The 22,029-nt window shown below is 41.3% G+C and overlaps 1 protein-coding gene across 4 annotated transcripts in view; it reads right to left on the bottom strand.

Annotated features, from left to right (window-relative positions):
- The window catches only part of STON2 (stonin 2), a 189,593-nt gene that overhangs the window by 71,548 nt on the left and 96,016 nt on the right, over positions 1-22,029 (bottom strand). The window lies entirely within an intron of this gene.

Here is a 22,029-nt window from a genome sequence, read left to right as displayed (position 1 = left end):
TCCAAGCCCCTGAACTGTCCCAATGGCAGCCAGCCATGTCTCCCACTTTTCCTGAACACATACTCCCTTTCCTTCTACTTGCTTTAACCTAACACCAGATCTTCTTATCTTAAATTTTGATGGCTTTTCCAAAATTGATATATCACATAATAGAATTCTGTGGGATATTAATAAGCACAATAAAAGCAGAGGGATAAAGTGTATGGGTTACTGTAGCTTCTCATAGCCTTTAATATGCTAATATCTACTGTGGCTTTCCAAGCTTAGAGTGCCATGTTTCCTTACCCAAAGATTCCTGCCCCGGCTTGGAGGGTGGGGATCTTTTAAAGTCAGGAAGACATGGTTATTCTAGTTTTATCTCTTTCCTGAATTTATAAAAATTATAAGCAATATATGAGGTCATAAAATAAAAAGTAAAAATCTCTCTACTACCTCTAACAATCAGTCCCATCCCCCTGAGACAAGCATTGCTGAGCGATTTCTTCTTATGTATCTGGTTCAGGAATTTTTATGCATATAAAGCATGTAGGAACACACTTTAAAAAACACAGCTGGAATTAAAGCATACCCAGGACGTGTTATTTGACATATTTTCTTAACTTAATGATATATCTGAGATTTTCAATTTCAGCATGTAGACTTGCTATTGCAAGTTAGACTCAAGAAAAGTAAAAGGTGGGTCTAAGATATGGTATTACCACTTTATAAAAGAGTCCCCCATGTGGATCTGTGTCAGAAGGCCTGGGTTCCCATTGCAGTTCTAGCTGTGTAACAGTTGTACTTAACACTCATGTACAAAGTGAGGAGTACCCTAGCCACAACCTCAGAGGTTGCTGTGAAGATCAGTGATAATGATTGGCAATATTCTTGGACAACACCAATGACCTTGGCCAATACTTTCAAAACACTTAGTTTGTGCCAGGGACTATATTAATACCGGTACACTAACAAAGTAAACATGGCATCAGAAACCCTGATTTTTGCCACAATGTGGTCCTAAAAACAGCACCATTCAGGGGATCCCATTTCCCTTAGGAACAGTGTTATAACTGGAGATTCTGTTCCAAGACCTCACCATGGCTTTTAACAAATTTCAAACATAAACAATAAGATCTTGTAAAAACAGAAACACAAAAACAAATTCTTTTTTAAAAAAAATATTTATTTATTTATTTATTTCAGGCAGAGTCACAGAGAAAGACGGAGAGACAAACAGTAATCTTCCATCTGCTGGTTCACTCCCCAAATGGCCACAATTACCAGACCTGGGCAAGGCCAAAGCCAGGAATGAGGAGCTTCTTCTGGGTCTCCCACATTGGTGAGAGAGGTCCAAACACTTGGGCCATCTTCCACTGCTTTCGCCGGCACATTAGCAGGGAGCTGGATAGGAAGTGGAGCAGCCAGGACTCGAACTGGCACCTATATGGGATTCCAGCTCTGCAGGCCATGGCTTAACCCACTGTGCAACAGTGCTGGCCCCACAACAACAAATTATATAATTTAAAATGGTAAAATGACCAAGGTGGCATGTATCAATGCCATCTCACTAGTCCAAGTGATCAACTTCAGTTCACATTCGATGGCTCTGATAGGTCTAAGAGTCAAAGGGATCACACAAACAAGACAAGTGTCTGCTAATACTAACTGATAGAATCAAAAAGGGAGAGAAGGATCCAGCATGGGAAGCAGGATACACAGCAGACTCATAGAATGGCAGACGTCCTAAACAACACTCTGGCCTCAGAATCAGCCCTTAAGGCATTTGGAACTGGCTAAAGAGCCCATGAGAGTATTGTAGGCATGGAAAGTCAAGATACCATGGAAAAGAAATAAAAAGAAGAAGACCTAAATGAAAGATCTCTGTGAGTGAGATCCCAGTGGAAAGAACGGGGCCATCAAAGAAGGAGGTACCTTTCTCTGAAGGGAGGAGAGAACTTCCACTTTGACTATGACCCTATCGGAATAAGATCAAAGTCAGCGAACTCTAAAGGCTTCCATAGCCCTGGCAACTCATGACTAGAGCCTAGGGAGATTACTGATGCCATGAACAGGAGTGCCAAATTGTTAAGTCAGCAACAGGAGTCACTGTGTACTTACATCCCATGTGGGATCTGTCCTTAATGTATTGTCTAATGTGCAGTGATGCTATAACTAGTACTGAAACAGTATTTTTACACATTGTGTTTCTGTGTGGGTACAAACTGATGAGATCTTTACTAATTATATACTGGATCAATCTTCTGTATATAAAGATAATTGGAAATGAAAAAGAAAAAAAAAACCTGGTGTTAAATTGGAAATGGCATAGAAAACCAAATAATTTAAAAAAAAAATATTATGTAGGATCTCTGTCTTTAATGTGCTGTACACTGTTATTTAATGCTATAACTAGTACTCCAACAGTATTTTTTTCACTTTGTGTTGCTATATGGGGGCAAAGTGTTGAAATCTTTACCTAATATATACTAAACTGATCTTCTGTATATAAAGAGAATTGAAAATGAAAAAAAAAATGGTAAAATGATATTCCATAATTCAGAGACTGGCTCATACAACCCTCCTTTTTACCCATGAATACAATCCAGAATATCCTGGGGTTCTTCTCTAAGGGTTTGTACATTGTAACACTATCTGACAATAAGCAAACAATTTTAAAACATGCAAACATTTTACTCATACTACAGAAAGGACTACAACATATTCTACAGTGTACATACAGAACATTGTATCATAAATCTGACATAATATTAGTGTACAAGTTAGAACAAGCATTACACATGTAATTAGAAATAGCTTTCCTTGTCTGCCTTAGAATTTAAAAGACCATTTGAGGAATGACCTGGTTGACTCATATCTCAGAAGAACTACCCTGGGGATAATGTGAATCAATGTCTTCTCGTTTTCCCAATATATTCTGTAAAGACCAGAGGCCTTCAGAATCAGCCCATTGGGTTTTATCTCCCCTAAAAGAGCTGCAGAAACATCGCCAAAGTTGAAGACAACAGTCAGGACCACAGCTTGGTTTGGAGAGTGGGGCATTGACCCAATCCTCTCGCCAAATCTCATTCTGTCTGTCTATCTGCTTCCCATCCACCTTTGCAAGTCAAGAAAGACCTGTAGATGAAGTAGGTCACTGAATAGCAGACTGAGGGAAGGGAGGAAGAAGAATCACTCACATTCCTTTATCATGATTATAGTTGAGGGGATACTACACATTTTACTGTAGGGGCTTTAAAAAAAAAAAAAAAAAAAAAACTAACCCCTTCCCTCCTCCAGCTGATTCCCCCAATAATGAACTATATCTTGCAGATATATGAAAGAATATGAGAGGAACTTCCTCATTATTTGGGTATAAAACCCCTATCCTTCTTTCCAATTTAGTGTAATGTTCATTACCCATAACAAATGCCTCTTATTTTTCATTATATTCAACAATGACTATCTACCAAGAAAGAAGTCTATACGTGGAACGGGCAGAACAGTCCTACTCCGAACTGCATATACATTTTAAAAATATAAACGTTTTTCTCTTTGTCTCTCCCCTCTCTAACTCTGCCTTTTAAATAAAATACAATGTTTAAAAAGAAAAGTTTTCCGTGGTAGCTCTAGAGGAGGTAGTAGGAAAGAAATAACAAGTTCACAATGGCTTTAAAAGCAGGGTTTGAACCCAAGTAGTACTTCTTTTCCACACCCTAAGACTGTGATTGAAGATTAATGGGAAGAAGTATGCAAAACATCCTGCAGAGCACTGCACGAGTGTCAGGTTGTGACCATCACTGCTCTTGGCTTTCTAAGTGTGGCAGCAGTGAAGCTTGGTAATGGCTGTAAAAGGTAAACCAAGCTGCTTCTGTTACAACTGGATCCCTCTGCAGCACATGGTCTACTCAGCTGCTGTTCCCACAGTAGGTGCCACTGAATACCAACTATTAGGTGAGCACAGTTCAGGCTGAAAACCGGACCTGCTGATTTTCATGTGGACACACCTTTTCCTTCATTCCTCTCGCTTCAGCAGATCTTTGGAACAACTTCTTTTTAGCATGCTTACAAAGCTGTTTTTAAAGTTTGTGCTATGGAAAATTTCAAATATATATAAAAGCAGATAAACAGGTGTAGCAGAACTCACTAACACCAGCTTACACTATGATTAATTCCTTCAAATCTGTGTGACCTACATCCCTACCACTCTGGATTATTTTGAAGTAAATTCCCAGTATTACATTTTTTCATCTAGATATTTCTGCATATATCTCTAAAAGATAAGGACTGTTTTAAAGCACAATTATTACATATAAAAATTATCCATATGGGTCAGCGCTATGGTGTAGTAGGCTAAGCCTCCACTTGCAGTGCCAGCATCCCATATGGGTACCAGTTTATGTCCTGGCTGCTCCTATTCCAACCCAGCTCTCTGCTTATAGCCTGGGAAACCTGTGGAAGATGGCCAAAGTGCTTGGGCCTCTGCACTCTACTGGGAGACCTGGAAGAAGCTCCTGGCTTCTGGCTTCAGATTGGCCCAGATCCAGCCACTGCAGCCATTTGTGGAGTGAACCAGCAGATGAAGGACCTTTTCCATGTCTCTCCCTCTGTCTGTAACTCTACCTCTCAAATAAATAAATAAAATCTTTTTAAAAATATTTAAAAATTGATCTATAATTACTTAATATTTTCCAATATCCAGAAAGCATTAAATTCCTCCAAATGTCTCAAAGATTTTTTTAACCTTTATTCAAGTAAAACTTGTAATTGGGTAATAGGTATTGTCATTTGTAATCTAAATGTTCTTCTTCCATCTCTATTTTTGCCTTGCAATTTATCTGCAGAAGAGCCTATTCTTTGTCATTTTGATTGTCCAAATCTACATTTAATGAGTTCCAGTTGGGGCACCTGTTCTGTCCCAGTTGCTCCTCTTCCAGTGCAGCTCTCTGGTGTGGCCCGGGAGGGTAGTGGAAGATGGCCCAAGTACTTGGGCCCTGCACCTGCATGGGAGACCAGGAGGAAGCACCTGGCTCCTGGCTTTGGATTGGCGCAGCGCGTCCATTTGGAGAGTGAGCCAACAGAAGGAAGACCTTTCTCTCTGTCTCTCTCTCTCTCACTAACTCTGTCAAAAAAAATGTATTTATTTATTCTCATTTTATGTGAAAGACAAAGATAGGGAGTGGGAGAGAGAGAGAAAAAAAAAGAAAGAGGACGACAGATCTTCCACCTGATGGTTAACTACCCAAATTCTCACAATAGCTGGGCTGGGCCAGGATGAAGCTAGGAGCCTTGAATTCAATCCAGGTCTCACACATGGGTTCTTGAGTCATCGTGTGCTGCCTCCCAAGCACACATCAGCAGGAAGCTGGAACTAGAAGCACAGCCAGAACTTGAACCAGGTACTCTGAAATGGGATGCAGGCATCCCCAGTGGCATCTTAATTGCTGTGCCAGAAGCCTGTCCTAATGACAATAAGATTTAACAAGTTCCTCCACCCCCTGTATTTCCTATCAATCCATGGTAAGACCACCTATGCAAAGAGCATATTTCAGTAATGGAAAAAAATAGCAGATATTCAACAAATTTTAGTTACTTCAAGTTTCATCGTACTTTTCCCCTATGCCTAACAAGGTGCCTGGAAAACAGCATATGCTGGGTAAATAAAGGAATGACTGGCTTTACTAATGTCCCAAATTGACATCGGCTTTGCCAGTTCAATATGGTTAGCATAAAGAAGTAAGCAAAACAAAGTCTCGGCTCATGAACTTACACATAATTGGATGTAGAAATGGAAAAGACCATGATTTGTTCCCAAGTTCAATTTCAGCTGACTGGGTTGAAAGTAAGTGCTGTTAGTATACCACAAGACTGGGGCATGAGAGAGAAGCAGGATCAATTCAACTGTGTCACTGAAGATTTGAGAAAACATCAACTGTCTCCAAAGGAAAGATGTATCAGGGTTGCTATTATTACCTTTTACTTGACCTAAGGTCCAACCAAGGTAGTGGACTGAACTGTGTACTACCAAACAGTTTGAAGTTCTAACCCCTAGAATCTAAAAATGTGATCTTATTTGCAAATACGGTCTTTACAGATGTAATAATGTTAAGATTAGGCCTTCGTGGCTTAGAGTGGGGCTTAAAGTCAACCATTAAGAGACATGATGACAATAAGGAAGATGGCAGCAGAGTTTGGAGTTTTGTTGCCATGAGCCAAGGAATGCTAAGGATTGCCAGAAATACCAGAAACCCTAACGTCACACTAATTCTAAATTTCTAGCCTCAGGACTATGACAAAACAAACTTCTGTTGTCCAAAGTCACCCAGTTTGTGGTAATTTGTGACAGCAGCCCTGGGAAACTAAAACCTCCAAGAAATTCAGACCAGAAGCATGGATCTCTCCACCTAACTGTGGCTTAAACTATTCAGTGAGAGAGAGGGAAGGAGTGGGGGAAATCCTAGAGAAGAGAACCTGAATCAGCTTTCATTTGTCTTACATCCATTGGGCTCTCAGCCAACTCTTTAAAGCTGCACAAGTACCAACAAGTAAGCCTGTCTTACCTGAAAAGCAGGTGGGCAGAAGTCACAGAACTTGTCAGCACTGAGACCTTGGGGATGGGAGTACTCTTTGTAGAGTGCGGCAGCCTGCCTCTTCCACATGCGGGGAAGGGGGAATATTAATACTGCCCTCGCATAATGAGAGAAGCACCCCATGCTGGGCACCCACCACTCTATCCTCACTGCATCTCAGGAGGGCTCTAGGGGCTGATGAAAGAAACCAACTACACATCATAAAACAAGAGGCCAATAAGCATACGCCTGGTTACTTGACCATGCCAAGCCTCAGCATACCTTACCCCCAGGACTGTGGTAAGAATTCAACATGAATATAAAGATAATTGGAAATGAAAAAAAAAAAAAAAAACCTGGTGTTAAATTGGAAATGGCATAGAAAATTAATTTTTTTAAAAAAAATATTATGTAGGATCTCTGTCTTTAATGTGCTGTACACTCTTATTTAATGCTATAACTAGTACTCCAACAGTATTTTTTTTCACTTTGTGTTGCTATATGGGGGCAAACTGTTGAAATCATTACCTAATATATACTAAACTGATCTTCTGTATATAAAGAGAATTGAAAATGAATCATGATGTGATTGGAAGGGGAGAGGGAGCGGGAAAGGGGAGGGTTGCGGGTGGGAGTGAAGTTTTGGGAGGGGGGAAGCCATTGTAACCCATAAGCTGTACTTTGGAAATTTATATTCATTAAATAAAAGTTTAATTAAAAAAAAAGAATTCAACATGGGAATGCAGCAGAGGTCTGGCATGACAGAGGTACAGATTTGGCACCCTTACAATGCCACTGTCTGAGTATTTGTAACAGTAAGAGTAGTGGTGGCCACTGACATTCACTGGCCTCTCTATAGGTGCTAAGCACTAAGTTGGACACAGAAGAAACTTAAGAACCGGTCCTTGATAAATGAATTGTGTTAGGGCTATGAAATTGGAGGTTATCTCTCCTCCTCCCCTACCCCTCCCACTAAAATGTCTATTAAAGACATTAAAGTTATAATAATTTCAATAATAAAATAGTTTACAATTAAAACTCTGATCTAATTTTTAGAAAAGTTGACACATGCATTGGTTAAAAATACATTTTTACAACACTGCTCACTTGTGCAGCATTGCAAAGCACAAAGTATGGAAGTGGGGACAGTGCCCCTCTTCCACTTTATCCTCACCCACAATGAACTCCAACACAGGGTCAACATTTAAGTGATGGCTAATTATTTCAGGTGGGCTGATTTTATTTTCCCAGTTTAGCTGCTCCAGGGCAAGAATTACCTACTTTCACATCATCTGTTAGCACCTACTCAAAAGCCCACCATGTCCCAGGATGAGCTGGCTTTGCAAACAGGACTGTGCAATAAACTCTTCTCCATCTTTCTGGGCAATGAGCCACAACAAGCACCTGGTGATGATGTTAAGGCAAGGAGGAAAGCAGAATAGCCTATGACTAAGAGTTCTGCTCACCTTCGGGGTCTACTTAATCATTTCCTATTGGTTCACCCTGAAATGGCACCACCAAGATTGCAGGGCAGACATGCAAGTGGAACTAAGATCCAGCTATGATTCCAAAGCAGCTGGGAAAAAAGGGTGTGCATTTGCATGTTTGTATGTGCACATCACCTCAAGGCTAAAGCAACTAAAGCCTTTCTTAGGATGAGATTTTTAAAGAAAACCATCCTTTCCCAATGACTTGTAGAATTTACTGTTCCTTCCTGAGAGCCACAGATGCTTTGGGTACTTGCTGGAAGCAACTGGTTGACTTCAGCTTATATGTTCTTGGAAATGTGCCAGACACTGCACCAAGTTCTTTACATTTGCTCTTTTATTTATTCCACTCAGAGGTTCTACCAGATTGAACCGTCCTGTCTTCTCAGCTGGGAAACTGCCAGGAAAGATCAGAGTCAGGACTGGACCTCCTGGGCAACTCCAGCACAGACTTTCTGCCCTCAGTTCAACACAATTGGGACGGAGAGGAGAAAGACACAAAGCCAAATCAAACAACTTGTTAGTCCCTGGCCTTTTTCTCCCATACACTCAGCCATTGCCCACAATAGAAGCAACGAACTTTGACTGGAGAACCCTGGGAGGCAGCAGGTGATGGCTCAAGTAATTGGGTCCCTGCCACCCATGTGGGAGACCCTGACTGAGTTCCAAGTTCCTGGCTTCAACCCAGTTGTTGTGGGCACCTGGACAGTGAACTGGCAGATGGGAGCTGTATCTGTTGATCTCTCTGCTTCTCAAATTAAATAAAGAATGGCTATCTGGTTAAAAAAAAAAAAAAAAAAAAAAGCTGCATTCTCTCTCCTCTCCACACAGAGCTGCTAATTGAGGTTAACACCATAGAAACCCAACAAAAGACTCAGAGGCCCACACATCCTAGCCTCATTGCAGCCACTGTGAGGAGGGCAAGAAGGAACCCCCACCCTCCCCCATTCCTCCAGCTTAATGAAGACCTGGCCTGTCATCTTTCCAGGGAACAAAGTCCATGACTCTCTGAAAGAGAATGACTTTTATCCTCAAACAAAATAGCAGATTCTCTGTTAAATGCCAGAAGTCTGCAATAAAATGGGACATTAAACCATATTTATGGGGTTATAACCCCCTTAGAGTAGGCAACTGGATTTCTCTTGGCTCCTCAACCTGCCAAAATCCAAATTCTGGGGGGAAGTTCCTGGGCACCACCATGGGGGAGGGGTGAGAAGTCTCTGGAGGTCACAGGCATTGTGGAGCCCAGACTGTCACCTTGTTTACAGAATTCAAGGGTATATGCATCCCGCAATGTCACTTAGCAAATAAGGATATCCAGCTTGCTTTGCAGGTTTGGGATAATTCTGGAAAAAAAAAATCCCAATAACACTCTGAAATGTCTAACATTTTATCACCTAAATGACATTTTAGAAATATAAGTACTTGGCTGGTGCCATGGCTCACTTGGCTAATCCTCTGCCTGCGCGCCGGCACCCCGGGTTCTAGTCCCAGTTGGGGCACCAGATTCTGTCCCAGTTGCTCCTCTTCCAGTCCAGCTCTCTGCTATGGCCCAGGAAGGCAGTGCAGCATGGCCCAAGTGCTTGGGCCCTGCACCCACATGGGAGACCAGGAGGAAGCACCTGGCTCCTGGCTTCGGATGGGGGGTGTGTGTGTGTGAACCAACGGAAAGAAGACCTTTCTCTCTGTCTCTCTTTCTCACTGTCTAACTCTGCCTGTCCAAAAAAAAAAAAAAAAAAGGAAATGTAAGTACTTGGAAATGTAAGTACTTGACATACTTCATAAGCAAGCACTATCTTTTAATACAGCAAATAAAAACCCAACAATTTTCTTAGTAGACTTTATTTACACTCTTTTTTAAAGTTTATTTATTTTTATTTATTTGAAACACATGCATGGAGAAAAAGGGAGAGGGAGGGAAGAAGGAGGGGAGGGAGGGAGGGAGGGAGGGAGGGAGAGAGGGAGAGGGAGAGGGAGAGGGAGAGAGAGAGAGAGAGAGAGAGAGAGAGAGAGAGAGAGAAACAAGAGATCTTCCATCTGCTGGTTCACAAATACCCACAACTGTTAGGGCCAGGCCAGGTCAAAGCCTGGAGCCTGAAACTCCATCCAGGTCTCCCAGAGAGGTGGCAGGGACCCAAATTCCTGAATCACCATCTGCTCCTCCCAGGTTGTCCATTAACAGGAAGCTAGATCGGAAGTGGAGGCAGGACTTGAACTCTGATATGGGATTTAGATGTCCAAAGAGGCAGCTTAACCTGCTGTGTGCAATACTCACTGCCCCAATTTAGACTCTTTAGAACCTATCTTGGGAATAGAAATCCTGGACAAGTCATCATTACTCAGATACTAAAAAATATTTTACCACTGAGTTCTCAAAATGGGCCCGAGTACATGAAACCTACTTCAGTGCCTTAAACCTTTTGTCAACTTGAAAGGAAGATTATTTTCTGGGACTGAGATTATTTAACTCTGTTCAAATACAGAAGAAGCATATGGAAAAATATTATATTTGTTCTTTATGGATCCAAGACACAGTGATAATAACTAAATCAAACAGCTAATAAGCAGGGATGCCAGGATTCAAATAGGCAGCTACTTGTCAATGGGCTTGTGGGTAAATGTTAAAGTGCCACACCCAGCTCATTTTTTAAAAGATTTATTTATTTTATTTGAAAGTTTGAGTTACAGAGAGAGGGAGAGGGAGGGGGAGAGAGAAAGAGAGAGACAGGCAGAGAGAGAGAGGTCTTCCATCTGCTGGCTTACTCCCCAGATGTCCGCAACGGCCGGAGCTAAGCTGATCCAAAGTTAGGATCCAGGAGCTTCTTCCGGGTCTCCCACCTGGATGCAGCAGCCCAAGGGCTTGGGTCATCTTCTACTGCTTTCCCAGGCCACAGAAGAGAGCTGGACTGGAAGTGGAGCAGCCAGGACTTGAACCGGTGCCCATATGGGATGCCGGCACTGCAGGCAGCGGCTTTACATGCTACACCACAGCGCCAGCCCTAACACCCAGTTCATTTTAACACTGCATGAATATGGACTAGGTTGCCTCTCTAGATAGCAAGTGACTATTGTAGCAAGAACTGGCACTTCTCTTGGGACATCTGTAAGCACTTCCATCATGTCCCCAGGGACGCTAAGTTCATATTCCATTGTATTGAGCAACTTGGTATCAACAGGATTTTCTAGCTCTGAATAGATTTTATGACTACATTTTTTTTTTTTTTTTTTTTTTTGGTCAGGAACTTAGTATTACATTCTAAAAGCAAAAATGGGGAAAAAAGCATTTACGCTGGTGGTTAACATGTTATCCTATATCCTATACTACAGCACATGGATTTGATACACAGTTCCAGCTTCCTGTTAATGCAGACTCTGGGGGACAGCAGATATGGCTCAAGTAATTGGATTACTGCCACCCATGTGGGAGACCTGGATTGAGTTCCTGGCTCCTTGCTTAGTCCTGCCTGGACCCAGCCCTTGTAGTTATTTGAGAAATGAACCAGCAGCCGGGCAGTCTGTCTCCCAGCAACAACAACAGGAAAAAAAAGTAAAAGTCTCACTTTGTCATCACAGGTGATATTCTGATTTCTGTCTAGAGCAAAGATTTAGATATGTACACCTGTTCTGAAACAGCATGCCAAGGCCCAGCATTGTGGTGTAGTGTATAAAGCTGCTGCCATATGAGTGCCAATTTGGGTCACGGCTGCTCCACTTCCAATCCTGCTCCCTGCTGATGCATCTGGGAAGGCCACAGAAGATGGCCCAAGTCCTTGGGTCCCTGTCAGACATGTGGGAGACCTGGATGAAGCTCCTGGCTTCAGGCTTTGGCCTGGCCCAGACCTGGCCCAGACCTGGCCATGGCAGCCACTTGGGGAGTAAATTAGTGGATGGAAGACCTCTCTCTCTCTCTCACTCTCTCACTCTCTGTAACTATTTCAAATAAATAAAAAACAATTAAAAAAAAACCAGCGTTCCTTTTTTTTTTTTTTTTTTTAAGAAGCAGGTGGTTGAATGTTTTCCCCAAAGCTTCTGTTTAAAGCCAAGAAGCTCATCAGTGACGCAGATGCTTCAGAGCACCTGCAGCTCATGCTGCACTTAGCAAACCCCAATTAGAATGGACGTCAAGGTTCAAGCCAGGCAATAAGGCCGGAGCTGATTCTGACACCAAATGACCAGGTAAGATTCCATTAACACCTTCTCAAGGTCATGGTGACAGCTCTGAAGGACTTGTAATTGGCCAAATCTAATACCATTTCTTCTCTGCTGGAAGTACTGAGTCAAAGAAGAGTCTAGAAAAGAGAGGCAGAACACACCAGATTTATGAAAAATTGCTGTCTTCACTTTTGTCCCCATTTTCATTTACTTAAATATTAGGACACAATTCAACTCCTACCACACACAATGGAGTTTTCAAAATACAAGATGTGGATAATATACTACGTTTTATCACCCAGCCTTAAATCATTAAGAGATGGGCATTTTGAACAAGCTTCTAGAACCTCATGAACAATGACAGCATCATCATTTATTATTCTGGGAACCAACAACTGGAACTCCAGGCCTGCACCACTCTATACACCTTCCTTTCTCTCTCTTCCTTCCAGTTCCTCCTGTCTCCAAAATGTCCTTTCCAGTATCTGGAAGGAAAGATAAACTTGTCCTTTTGTAAGAGGCTAAAATACTTTGGCTGCTGTTATTTCTACAAGTAAAGCTGGGCAAGGAACCACTGGCAACCCTAAAGTAAAAACAGGGCCGAAGAAAGATGGGGAACAGCAAGACAGATGGGGAAGAAATACTGGTGCAAAGACTTCCTGCCTATTTATAATTTTATTTTACTTTTTTTAATTCGAAAGGCAGAGTTACAGAGAGGGATGAGGCAGGGACAGAGAGAGAAAGAGGGGGAGAGAGAGAGCTTCCATCTGCTGGTTCACTCCCCAAATGGCCACAATAGCCAGAGCTGGGTCAGGCTGAAACCAGGAGACAGTAACTCCATCCGGGTCTCCCACCTGGGTGCAGAGGCCCAAGCACTTCGGCTATTTTCTGCTGCTTTCCCAAGCACATTAGCAGGAAGCTGGATCAGAGGTGGAGCAGCCTGGACTCAAAGTGGTGCTCATGTGGGATAATGGCATCACAGGCAGCTGCTTAACCAACTGTTCCAAGAGTTGGCACTAAAAATGAGAAATGAGTATACACTCTCCGTATAAAGATTGACCAGGGACACTGACACTTCCCAAGAACCAACTCTGCATGGCAATGGGAAGGAAAAAAAGGAAAAGATAGAACTTAAAAAGTGGAGGGGAAGTGGTCTCAGTACAAATCTTAATCATCACCCTCTAACAGATAAGCATATCCCTCCCCATCCCAAACACTTCCCACAGTCTCCCTCTAACAGGATGCGCAGAGATGGTTTGGAGAGATTACGTAGCAGAAGAGGAACCTGTATTTGGTTTCGTGAATATAGTTGATCTGTCAGTCATCCTACCACATGGAAAATCCTGCTCCTACCAGGGAGACACAGGAGAGGTGCAAAGGGAGAGAGAAAGATCTAAGCTGCTGGAAAACCAAGATTTCAGACCATGGCTGTGTGTTCCACAAGTTTCATAAATAATATTCTTGCATGTGTGATGAAGTCAGTCCCGCCATGACCTACACCAGGACTTGAAACTTGAGGATTTGCAGCAAAAACATGGACACCACACATGACGTAGGCAGCTGAGAGGCTCAGCACCAGCTTTTGAGAGTGGGGTGAGACCAGACTGCAGCAGCCCGAGCCACTGGCGATAAAGCTGCCAGGAAAGCCCGGAGAGTGTCTGGCTTGGAGCCCTGTTGGGGACAGTATACCTGCCAACCCTGAGGGAAAAAAGGGACACGTTTCTCACTCCCCGACCACCCAACAACAACATCTTGTAACTAGCAGAGAGAGTAGGCCCATTTTGGACATATATAACAGCCCCGCCAACTTGTGTCCATGGTCCCAGCTGAGAGGAGATGCCTGAGTCTGGCTGGGAGAACTGACAGGGAGCTGGGCACCCATGACTGTGGGAGCCTTGTGTGCTGGGACTGTGAAAACACTGGCTGTGTAGGAGGGCACAAGGTGTGGCTGGGTCACTGGGCAGCTGCTGTGGGTAGCTCCCCGCACTCGGGGCTCATTGAATGCCTGGGAAGAGTCAGTGCTGCGGGATCCATGCTCACGCTGAGGACTGCACGGATCCTTTGTGTGGTTCTGGATGAACACTGTACCCAGTGGAGCTAGCGCCCAGGCATTGGTTTTGGAGGAGAGGAGGTAAGGAAGATATTACACCAACAGAGCTGATCAAAGCCTCCCCTCTGTCTTTTATGACCTTGTCTAAATATGATCAGAGTCAGAGTCGGCAAACTTGGAAGGCTTCCATAGCCTTGGCAACTCATGACGACAGCCTAGGATGGTTACTGGCACCATAAACTAGAATGTCAATTTGTTGGGTCAACAACAGGAGCCACTGTGCACTTGCTCCTCATGTGGGATCTCTGTCCTTAATGTGCTGTACATTGTGATTTAATGCTATAACTAGTACTCAAACAGTATGTTTCACTTTGTGTTTCTATGTGGGTGCAAACTGTTGAAATCTTTATACTAAATTGATCTTCTGTATATAAAGAGAATTGAAAATGAATCTTGATGTGAATGGAAGGGGAGAGGGAGTGGGAGAGGGGAGGGTTTCGGGTGGGAGGGAAGTTATGGGAGGGGAAGCCATTGTAATCCATAAGCTGTACACTGGAATTTATATTCATTAAATAAAAGTTAAAAAAAAAAGAGAGAGAGAAATTTACCATGCCCAACTTGGGTGTCACCTTTGTCACTGAACAGAGAGCTCCACGGCCACACCTAACACACGCCTCTGAAAGAGCAGACATTCTGCAAAGCCACAAAGGCATTGTCCAAAGATAAAAGCCATCAGAGGGGGAAAAAATATGCCTAAAAATAAATGAAGAAATTGAAATTCAAAAAACAAAAATATGAAAGACAACATGATGCCCCCAAAGGAAAACAACAACATTTCAATCCTAGAATATGAGGATGAAGAGACTGAAAAAATTCCAGAAACAGAATTCAAACAATTGATTGTAGGATTATTTAGAAGTAATTAGAAGCAAATCCATGAATTAAAGAAATCCACATGACATGAATGAAATTTTTTCCATGAGATTATTTTTTAAAGAGAAATCAAAATGAAATATTAGAAATGGATAATTTAATAGATCAAATAAAAAAATGTGTTGGAAAGCCTTAACAACAGACTCAGGAAGAGGGAAGAATATCTGAGTTAGAGGACGAATCTCTGGAAATTTTTCAGTCAGACCAAGAAAAAAAAAGAAATTAGAAAAAAATTGATGGGATACTAACAAATGACCCAACATATGGGTCTTACAAGTTCCTGAAGGTGCAGAAAAAGAGAATGTATTAGAGGGCTCTTTATTTATTTATTTATTTATTTATTTATTGACAGGCAGAGTGGACAGTGAGAGAGAGAGACAGAGAGAAAGATCTTCCTTTTCTGTTGGCTCACCCCCCAATGGCCGCTGCGGCTGGCGCACCGCACTGATCCAAAGCCAGGAGCCAGGTGCTTCTCCTGGTCTCCCATGCAGGTGCAGGGCACAAGGACTTGGGCCATCTTCCACTGCACTCTTGGACCACAATAGAGAGCTAGACAGGAAGAGGAGAGACCGGGACAGAATCCGACGCCCCAACCGGGACTAGAACCCGTGTGCTGGCACCACAGGCGGAGGATTAGCCTATTGAGCCACGGCGCTGGCCTAGAGGGCTTTTTAGTGAAATAATTACAGAAAACTTCCCCAATTTGGAGAAAGAAAGGGACACTCAGGTAGAAGAAACACATAGAATTCCTAATAGACATGAACAGAAAACATCTTTACCATGACATACTATAGTCAAACTTACCACAGTAAAACATAAAGAAAAGATTCTAAATGTGCATGAGAGATGCACCAATTACTTTGAGACAATCTCCAATCAGACTCACAGCTGACTTCTCATCAGAAACTCTACAGGCTAGAAGAGAATGATGAGATATATTCTAAGTCTTGAGAGAAAAAAACTGTCAACCCAGAATACTGTACCCTGCAAAGCTCTCATTTATGAATGAAGAGGAAATAAAGACCCTCCATAACAAACAGAAATTGAAAGAATTTGTCACTACTTGTCCAGCATTACAAAAGATGCTTAAGGATGTGTTACACACAAAAACATGGTTATCAGTCTGACAGAATGTGAAGGCAGAAAATCTCCCAGTAGAAGTAAAAAGGAAATGCAAAGTAAACAATAGGAATATTTATGGAAAAATGGAAGGGCCAAGTTGTTATTTATCAATAGTCATCTTGAATGTAAATGGCCTCAACTCTCCAGTTAAAAGATACAGACTGGCTGAATGGACTAAAAAACATGACCCATCTATTTGCTGCCTACAAGAAATACATCTTACTCACAAAGATGCATGCAGACTGAAAGTGAAAGGATGGAAAAAGATATTTCATGCCAACAGAAACCAAAAAAGAGCTGGTATAGCCATCCTAATGTCAGACAAAATGGACTTTAACACAAAAACTGTTAAAAGGAGACAAAGAAGGGCACTATGTAATGATTAAGGGACCACTTCAACAGGAAGATGTAACTATTATAAACAATTATGCACCTAATTACAGGGCACTTGCCTATTTACAAGAAATGTTAAGGGATCTAAAGGGATATATAGTCACAAATACAATAGTAAGCAATGGAAAGATCAACCAGACAGAAAATCAGCAAGGATACAGTAGAGTTAATTGAAACTATAGATCAAATAGACCTAACAGGTATCTACAGTACTTTTCATCCCACAGTTGCAGAATATGCATTTTTCTTACCAGTGCATGGAACCTTCTCTAAGATTGACCACATGCTAGGCCATAAAGCAAATATCAAATTCAAAAAATCAAAATCATATCATGCATCTTCTCAGACCACAATGCAGTGAAGTTGGAAATCAGCAACTCAGGAATTTCTAGAACATATGCAAACACAAGGAGACTGAACAACATGCTCCTGAATGAACAATGGGTCATAGAAGAAATCAAAAGAGAAATCAAAACATTTCTGGAAACAAATGAAGATGACAATAAAACATCAAAACTTAAGGGATACAGTAAAAGCAGTGTTAAGAGGAAAGTTTATAGCAATTCGTGTCTACATCAAGAAATTGTAAAGGCACCAAATAAATGAGCAATGAATGTATCTCAAGGATCTAGAAAAACAAAATCAAACCAAACCCGGAACTGGTAGGAGAAAAGAAATAATTAAAATTGAGACGAAATAAAAAAAAATTGAAACCAATAAAACAATACAAAAGGTCAGCAAAATGATGACTGATTTTTTTGAAAAAATAAACAAAATTGATAAAGCATTGTCCCAACTAACCAAAAGAAAAAAAAAAAAAGAGGGAGACGACCCAAATCAATAAAATTATAGCTGAAAAGAAAATGTAATGAAAATAAAAAAATTATCAGGAATTACTACAATGAGCTGTATGCCAACAAATCAGGAAACCTAGAAGAAATGGATAGATTTCTAGACACATACAACCTACCTAAATTGAGCCATGAAGACATCGAAAACCTAAATAGACCAATAACCAAGATGGAGATAGAATCAGTAATAAAGTCCTTCCCAACAAAGAAAAACCCAGGACTGGATGGCTTCACTGCTGAATTCTACCAGACACTTAAAGAAGACCTAACTCTAATTCTTCTCAAGTTATTCATAATAATTCAAAAGGAGGGAATCCTCCTAAAATCCTTCTAGGAAGCCAGTATCATCTTAATTCCTATATCTGAAAAAGGTACAACAGAAAAAGAGAACCTTAGACCAATTTCCCTGATGAATATAGATGCAAAAATCCTCAACAAAAATATTAGCCAATCAAATCTAACAACACATCAGAAAGATCATTCACCTAGACCAAGTGGGATTTATCCCTGGTATGGAAGGATGGTTCAACATTTGCAAATCAATCAATGTGATACAGCACATTAACAAACCAAAGAACAAAAACCATATATCTACAGATGCATATAAAGCATTTGATAAAATACAACATCCTCTCATGATAAAACCTTAAGCAAACTGGGTTAATAAGGAACATTCCTCAACACAATCAAGGCAATTTATGACAAACCCATGGCCAGCATCCTATTGAATGTGGAAAAGCTGGAAGCATTCCCACTAACATCAGGAACTAAACAAGTATGCCCACTCTCACCACTGCTATTCAACATAGTACTAGAAGTTTTAGCCAGAGCTGTTAGGCAAGAAAAAGAAACCAAACGGATACAAATTGGAAAGGAGGAAGTCAAATTATCCCTATTTGCAGATGACATGATTCTATATATGGGGGATCCAAAAGACTCCACTAAGAGACTACTGGAACTCATAAAAGAGTTTGGTAAAGTGGCAGGATACAAAATTAACACACAAAAATCAAAAGTCTTTGTATACACAGACAATGCAAAGGCTGAAAAAAACTTGTAAGACCACACCAATTCATAGTAGCTACAAAAAAAAACAAAACAAAACAAAACAAAAAAAAAACCTTGAAAAAATATTAAAGAAAGAAACAGAAGACACACAAATACTGAAAAATCTTCCATGTTTATGGATTCGAAGAACCAATATTATCACAATGTCCATACCACAAGTAATTTACAGAATGGAAAGATATAGAAAAATGATGCTGGAATTCATATGGAAACACAGGAGACCCAGACTAGCTAAAGCAATTTAAACAATAAAAACAAAGCTGGAAACATCACAACATCAGATTTCAAGACATACTGCAGGATAGCTATTACCAAAACAGATGTACAAAAACAGATGGACAGGCCAATGGAACAGAATAGAAACTCCAAAAATCAATCCATGCACCTACAACCAACTTATCTTTGACCAAGCAGATAAAATCAATCCCTGGAGCAAGGACAGTCTCTTCAACAAATGGTGCTGGGAAAACTGGATCTCCACATGCAGAAGTATGAAGCAAGACCCTTCTCTTACACCTTACACAGAAATCCACTTGAAGTGGATCAAAGACCTAAATCTATGATGTGTTACCATCAAATTATTAGAGAACATTGGGAAAACCCTGGAAGACATTGGCATAGGCAAAGAATTCTTGGAAAAAACCCCAGAGGCATAGGCAATCAAAGCCTGTGGGATTACATCAAGCTGAGAAGTTTCTGTACTGCAAAAGATACACTCGGGAAAGTGAAAAGGCAACTGACAGATGGGAGAAATTATTTGCAAACTATATAACTAATAAAGGATTAATAACCAGAATCTATAAAGAGCTCAAGAAACTCAACAACAACAAAACAAACAATCTAGCTAAGAAATGGGCAAAGGACTTTTAGCATTTTTCAAAAAAGGAAATCCAAATGGCCAACAGACACATGAAAAAATGCGCAGGATCACTAGCCATCAGGGAAATGCAAATCAAAACCACAAAGAGGTTCTACCCGACCCCCCATTAAAGTGGCTTTAATGCAGAAATCAACAAACAACAAATGCTGGTGAGGATATGGGGGGAAAGGTACTCCAATCCACTGTTGATGTGAATGTAAACTGGTACAGCCACTATGGAAGACAGTATGGAGATACCTCAGAACTCTGAAAATTGATCTACCATATAACCCAGCCACCCCACTCCTGAGAATTTACCATTGGAAATGAAATCAGCATATAAAAGAGTTACCTATACCCCATGTTTATTGCAGTTCAATTCACAATAGTTAAGATATGGAATCAACCCAGATGCCCGTCAACTGAAGACTAGATAAAGGAATTATGAGATATGTACACCATGGAACATTAGACAAATGGGGGCCGGTGCTGTGGCTCACTAGGTTAATTCTCCGCCTGAGGCACCGGCATCCCATATGTGTGCCGGTTCTAGTCCTGGTTGCTCCTCTTCCAGTCCAGCTCTGCTGTGGCCCGGGAAGGCAGTGGAGGATGGCCCAAGTGTTTGGGCCTCTGCACCCACATGGGAGACCAGGAAGAAGCACCTGGCTTCTGGCTTCAGATTGGTGCAGCGCCGGCAGTAGCAGCCATTTGGGGAGTGAACCAATGGAGGGAAGACCTTTCTCTCTAACTCTCTCTCACTGTCCATAACTCTACCTGTCAAATAAAAAAAAAAAAAGACAAATGAAATCCTGTCATTTGCAACAAAATGGATGCAACTGGAAAACATTATACTTAGTGAAATAAGCCATTTCCTAAAATATCATATATTCTCCATGATCTGTGGAAACAGAGTACCTAAAAGGTAATCTATAGAAGTGAAAATGACACTTTGAGATGCAATAGCTTTAAACAGCCCTTATCAGACCTTTTGAGAAGCAGTTTTTTAAATTTTTTCATACTATTTGTTGAACTCTGTACTTAGTACAGGGTTAATCTATTGTGTATAAAGTTCATTGAAAATAGACCTTAGTAAAAAATAAGAATGAGAATAGGAAGAGGAGGAGGAAGAAGGGTTGGGAGTGCAGGTGGGAGTGAAGGTAGTATGGAAAGAATCACTATGTCCCTAAATTTGTATTTATGAAATGCATGAAGTTTGTATACCTTAAATAAAAAGTTTCTGAGGGAAAAAAAGGAACCTAATCGAGGAAAAGTCTTTTAAAACTATCAACACAAGAGGAAGCAAGGCCAAAAAAGCTATTCTGTTATCAGAAAGAATTCATATAGCATATTTTAAGAAGGGAGAAATTAGAGGACGGAAGAGAGATACAGATACATGATATGCAAGGAGAGATGTTAGAAGGAGCATGATTCTCTGCTATACATTTTTATTTTCATTTTCTAAAAATGTTCACTTTTATTGATTTTCATCTACTTGAAATGTGGACAGAGAGGGCAATTGGTCATTCATGCATCCACTGGTTCACTCCTCAAATGTCTGCAACAGCCAATGTGGGCCAGGCAGCAGCCAAGAGCCAGGAACTCCATCTGGGTCGCCCAATAGGTGGCAGTGATCCGCACACAGGCTGTTATATGCTTGTCTCCTAGGATGCATTAGCAGAAAGCAGAGTAGCCAAGACCCAGTATGGAATGTGGGTGCCCCAAGCAGTGGCTTAACTTGTTATATCACAATGCATGCCTCTTTTATTTTATTTGAAAGGTAGAAAGACAGACACAGACACAGAGAGATCTTACATCTGTTGGTTCATTCCCCAAATTAGTAAAAGAGCCAGGGCTAGGCCAGACTGAAGCCAAGATCTTCGAACTCCATTTGACTTTCCCGTGTAGGTGGCAGGGACCCAAGTACTTGAGCCATCATCAGATGCATCTAGGGTATGCATTAGCAGGAAGCTAGATTACAAGCAGAGTAAGCAGGACTTCAGACTCAAGCCTGGCTCTCTGAGATGTGGGCAACCCACATGGCAACCTGTCTGCCATGCCAAATGCACAACATAGGAACAGGATTCTTGAAGAGTTAACATTAATTTTTCTTTTTTCTTTTTTTTTGGGGGGGGGGACGGGTATCAGTGGAGCCCAGCAGCATGGAGGTGATGAAGTGTCTGGTAGGGGTCACTTAGGACTGAGAACTGACCAAAGAGGCATGGCAGTGGGTAAGAAATCAGAATTCTAAGGCTGTTGGTACAAGTGTTGAAGGAAAAACTCTTGGGCTCCAGCCTGAGTCACAAGACAAGAGAAGCCAGGAGATTTAACAAGAGCAATATTCTGGGTGAAAATGACATCCAAAGTTTGGCAATGTTTAACAGCTGACAGGGTAATTTCCACTAATACCTGATGTCTATATAATATTCATGGTTTGTAAGTTAACTTGACATTACACACCTCATTTCTCAATAAACCCCATGATTCAGTTAGATAAGGTGAGTATCATTATCTCCACATTCCAGATGAAAAAAACTAAGGTTCAGAGGAGTTAAGAGACCCAAGTTCTTCT

Source organism: Lepus europaeus, chromosome 22 (genome assembly GCF_033115175.1).
Source record: "Lepus europaeus isolate LE1 chromosome 22, mLepTim1.pri, whole genome shotgun sequence".
In the NCBI taxonomy this organism is placed as follows: domain Eukaryota; kingdom Metazoa; phylum Chordata; class Mammalia; order Lagomorpha; family Leporidae; genus Lepus; species Lepus europaeus.
Note: the sequence above shows the minus strand (reverse complement) of the source record. Positions and strands in the feature narration are given on the sequence as shown.